Source organism: Tinamus guttatus, unplaced genomic scaffold (assembly GCF_059628265.1).
Source record: "Tinamus guttatus ecotype Peru unplaced genomic scaffold, ASM5962826v1 Tinamus_guttatus_pri_ptg000601l, whole genome shotgun sequence".
In the NCBI taxonomy this organism is placed as follows: Eukaryota; Metazoa; Chordata; class Aves; order Tinamiformes; family Tinamidae; genus Tinamus; species Tinamus guttatus.
This window is the reverse complement of record NW_028289135.1, coordinates 598245-603298: the sequence shown is the minus strand read 5'-3', so window position 1 is coordinate 603298 and position 5054 is coordinate 598245. Positions and strand designations below refer to the sequence as shown.

The following is a 5054-nucleotide window of genomic DNA, read 5'->3' as shown; positions in this document are numbered from 1 at the left end:
TTCTGAATTTTGCCATTTCTTTCCCTCACTGCTTGGGAACCAGTAGAAGAAAAGTATTCTTTTCCTCTCACTATAGGTGAGACAGAATTCCCATATTCAGGTGCAGAACCTTGTTCCACCTTGATCTTCAGCAGCCAGTACAAGGGAAAAATCCTTCTTAGAGCTTTGATTCAAAATTATGCGGTTCAGATACTGCAATGAGCATGAGACATGCTGAGTTTTGTCAGCTGCATAAGGTTGCAAAGATGCTGCTCTGCTTTACAGGGAAGGTCTACAACGTGTTCCAGATGCCTCTAAGGACCCAAGAAAAGGTAGAAAAACTGGTTGCCCTTAGGGTCAAGCACAGACTGTTTGAGCTGTTACAGGTCTCGCTGTGCTCAGGCAGGGCAAGTTCCTCAAAGGCCAGCTGAAGTTTAGGCAAGAACTTTCTTCTGAGCTTTTCTGAAAGTCATTAAAGATTAACATCCAGATCAGATCTTTGCAGAGGTCCACAGCAAGAGCCAAGATGAGGGATGTCTCTCCCACAGAAAATACCTACAGCTAATATGGCATTGTGAAGTGCCCTGAGCTTTGAGGACCACTCCCACAAGAAAGTCTGCAAGTTTGTAAACATTGCTTCACTTTTCACTCCAGAGCAGATCTGCATGGCCTGAACAGGAACTTCTTGCAATCACTTTCCCACATTCAGGTTAGTCAGGTAAATACTGGTTCCAATTTGTCTCCTTACAGCAGTGGATAAGCAGATAAGGAATCATCAGTGATTACTAATACTTCCAACATTATCAGAAAATCTGATACTTGCAGGTAACTAAAAGACATCACTCAGTGATGCAACTTGAGAAATTATGGCTATGGATCAGCCTCTTGTTTCTTCAGCTGTCACCTCACAGCCTAGTCATGGCTCCTCTCAAACCAGGACCAGACCTCACAAAAAACAGCTGTGGGAGGCATTGGAAATCTGTGCAATTTACAGGCAGCTGTAAGATGTAACTTTATTTTATATTAAAAAAAAAAGCGTAGAGCCTAGTAATAACACACATACAAACATGAACTGTTTGTTTTATTACAATTATTAATTCAGTTATTCTTACTAGATTAAAAAGAAAGCAGGATGCTCAAGCTGGCATATTATGGGTTAATAAGATTCAGTTGCAAAAAAAGCATAATGCCTAACAGAATATACAGAGCGTGGAGACACTACACTTTAAAAATAATTAAGCTACTTTTGTTTTAAGCCCTGCTATACCTCCTTCATTTTTATCAATGTTTACTATATATCTAAGTCAATTTTCAATGAAGTCAGAGGGAAGAAATATCTTTTGACTTGAATTACATTTGGATCAGAGCTTAGTTCTGGGAGAAATCTTTCTACCAAGAAGTAGCTTGAACTTAAAGATTTTTCAACAATTTCCAGATATCAAATACTCCTAAAGACTGAAAAGCTCAATAATAAAAGGGCAAATAGCATATTTCCTTAAAAGGGTATATTGTGAAGCAGATCTGTTAGATTCATCTGTAGGTGATTAATTATAATATTATCCAGTACATGAACACCTTCTCACTATGCCCAAGGTTTTACATTTAAAATTAAAACCTAATATACACATCTGTCACTAAAAAGGCATTGTAGTCTGAATAAAATTTATCTACAGCATCCACTTGTCTCCTGCATGTCATGCGACTGCGCTCTTGATCAGAATTCAGGAAATGTTTGTTTCAAAAGTACAAGCCCTTTATCCTTCAGGCTTTGCAACACACATTATATTTTAACCTTTTTCCAAGAGGGATTCCTCCTAAGTGTTCCTTGTACATTTTGTCCATTTCCAAATTATGCTTTTCCACAAAAAGATTCCTCCAGTCGCTAACACCACCTAAAAACAAGCAGTATTAATACTATATTGGTACTATAGTCCACAGGTTTTAGTAGTTGTTGCGCTTATTTTCTCAGAATGAGTCACATATCCTTTCGTATGTTTTTGTGTTTAGCAAATTGCTTTTTCTTACTTTTTAATTATTATTGGTTTTGATTACTTTTCAAATTTGAGTGGTTCTGCTACTCTGCAGGACCCACTAAGTAATATACAAGGTTTCCCAATTTTCTCTTTGGTTTACCCAGCCTTAGGGCAAGAATGAGAGAATAGACACAGTATTTCCTAGGTTGCAATATGTTATAAAGTTAGCTGGCCTGATTTTTGCTCATGTTAATTCATCAGCTGGACAGTTATTACAGTGCAAGACCTCTTGTTAGGTTTTTCCTTAGTTATTCCTACCATGAAGGATGGAGTTCCTTCAGTAGAGGATGACACCACCAGTCAGGAGGAAAAGGTTTTCTGAGAGGCTCACAGTCTGAAGAAAAACCGAATATTTATTTCCTAGAAAGCTGGTGACTCCTCAAAAACCTCCAATAGATTTTTTCAAAAAAGTTAATATGTCCTTGAAATAAGGACTTAGTGGTCCTAATGCATTTTATTCACTGAGCTAATGAAGAGAACTGATTTATCTGTCTTTCCATCCTGAGCCTGCTGAGAGTGTTATTTTGAGGAGCAGCACTACCCCATCACCCCAAATGAAAAGCAAGAAAATGCAGTGTGGTCCACTGCAGATCTGACAAGCTCTGTCATGCTAAATGTCACATAATTTCTGCCACTGCTGCCACAAGACTGTGTTTCTTTTCCTTTTAGGCACAGAGAAGGAAAGAACTCATTCCCATATCACCAACTCTCTGACTCCCCCCATCTCTGGTTACTTGACTTTGGTGAGTCAGACGCACGGTTATAAAAGAGGAAAGCTGCCCAAAAAGCTGTTTGCTAAGTCATTTGAAAGACTATTGTGAAGTAGCCTTTACAGTTAGGAAATTCTATTGAAATATTCATCATTGTACAATGTGAATATTCAGTTAAATTCACAATATTCAGTGTGAATATTCAGGAAATTTTTCTGTTATTACATTGGCCGATGAAGTTATAGTATACCTAACAACAAAAACGCTGAGAACCGTATCTTCAGAATGGGTAGAAAATTCACCTTTATGGAAGAGAACATCCCCAAATGCTCCATGGGTCTCCTTGGAGTTCTTCTTCATAGATTGAAAGCTACTCCTCTGCACAATAGCATGAATTTCTTCTTCATTCAAAGGGAACTCAAAAATTCAGCTATTTTTTCACTCTTAAATATGTATTCTATTAAGAAAAAAAAAGTAGCATACTGGATATTATCCAAGGAACCACAGTGGTTTCTCCTGTATCCTTCCCACTCTCTCATTATCTCCTTGGACTCTACATTGTTGTATACAGTGATGCATAGAGGTATCTTGAGGATGAATTCAACTAATTATGAAAATCAGGATTTAAATAAAGTTATGTGAAAATGAGTAGAGTCCATTTACACACACAGTGATGAAGACATGCACAGAAGACTATGTGTGTCAATCCAACCTGGAGTTAACTGAAAATTATATTAAGGCATTTTAGGTTCATATTATAAATGGCAAGAAAATAAGAGAGGAGGAGAATTATTTATATTTTTTTAAAGTGACCTCTTTATGTTATTGAAATGTCAGCATGTCAGCAAAAAAACTTTAGGAAATACATTTCTGAGAAAGGAGAGCACTGGAACATTGTCTCATGCAGAAAAGCTGTGTGTAACCCTGTGGATAGACAGTTATTTTATTTTAGAGTAATTCCTCCCCTCAGGTCCCTTTGCCCCTTATAAAACCCATGACCCAATATGTGTGGACATGCTTTGTATATAGCCAAAAGTGCATCTAATATATGACCCCTTGATATTCAGGCATCATCAATTTCTGCTTTCTGAACCAAGTAGGCAAACAGGCACGATTCTATGAAGTAATTACATCCCAAGCCCAAAGGTGTAGGGTCTCAAAAAGAACAGCTGGGCTAGGCTAAAAATCATATAAAATGTCATGGTTAACAAATTCAACCTGCTCTGAAACAGTGCTAATGTTGTATTCATATAAGCTTTGTATGCAAGTCATATAGTTATTAACCACCTTCATATAGTTATTAACCACCTATACATTGTTCCAGTCATTTATACTAGCTGAAGTCTAGAGCTTGGACCCCAAGCTGTAGTTTGCAAGCTGATTTCATCTTACATATGTCTTCAGAGTTTTAGCACACCTATGTCATTTTTGATTATAATGTAAACAATTGGGATGCATAACTGTCTGCAAAAAATAAATACAATGAATTCTATGCTCAAAAGATGCACAAACCATCTGAAACAGTGCTAAACTTACCTCTTTTACATCTTCAAAACCTATAGGCATAACATTTTCATTGTCAATGTATTTGTTCCATTCAGAAAGATAGTTGAAATAAGATCCCCATGGCACTGTATAAAAGAGAAGCATTTATACTAATTTATAATTCATATTCACTTATAAGAATATTTATATCAATTAAAATAATTACATAATGACATTTTTAAAGACTAATTGCATGCTTTCCAATCTAGAATCCTTGTAGTAACTACAGAAAGGATTCTCTTTCAGGTAAAACCATGACCTTGGTCTACATGAAAAAGGCTTTACATGTGAATATCTCTTTAACACCTAGACAATAAGACAATTAGTCCAGCTCAGTGCACTAAGAAATAACTATGTTCATTTGATTTTCTGGATACTTTGCTTTGGAAATAAGTATTATTCCTCAGTCACATAATAGAGATACAGATACTTGTGCTTCAGTTGAACTTTTATTATCATTGTTGTTTTCACTGCTTCCTCAGCCGAAATCATGCTATTATTAATGTTAGCAAATTCCTTGTAAATTCCTTAGTGACTCTACAATTTTTCTGTATGTCTTCACTGTCCTATATTCCTAATGACTTCAGACATATATTACAATATTTAACAAATGTACAAATATCATCCTTCCCAGTGTCGAATAGCTCAGCAACCTAGATAAGCTGACATAACAGGAGACCGAGCTTGGCACATTCTGCAAGCTATGTTATTTTCTTGCGCTTTTGAAATGGTGAGTTAATAATTTGGACTGGAATTTTAACATAATATGTGTTACATAAACTAAGAA

The 5054-nt window shown here is 36.3% G+C and overlaps 1 long non-coding RNA gene across 1 annotated transcript; it reads right to left on the bottom strand.

The window, feature by feature from the left end:
* Positions 1–1743: 1743 nt before the first annotated feature.
* LOC104570125 (uncharacterized) lies at positions 1744–3210 on the bottom strand. Its single transcript, XR_728678.2, has 2 exons — positions 3025–3210; positions 1744–1871 (listed from the first exon to the last, which is right to left on the bottom strand). It is a non-coding gene; the product is annotated as an uncharacterized LOC104570125 (long non-coding RNA).
* Between the last annotated feature and the right edge of the window lie 1844 nt (positions 3211–5054).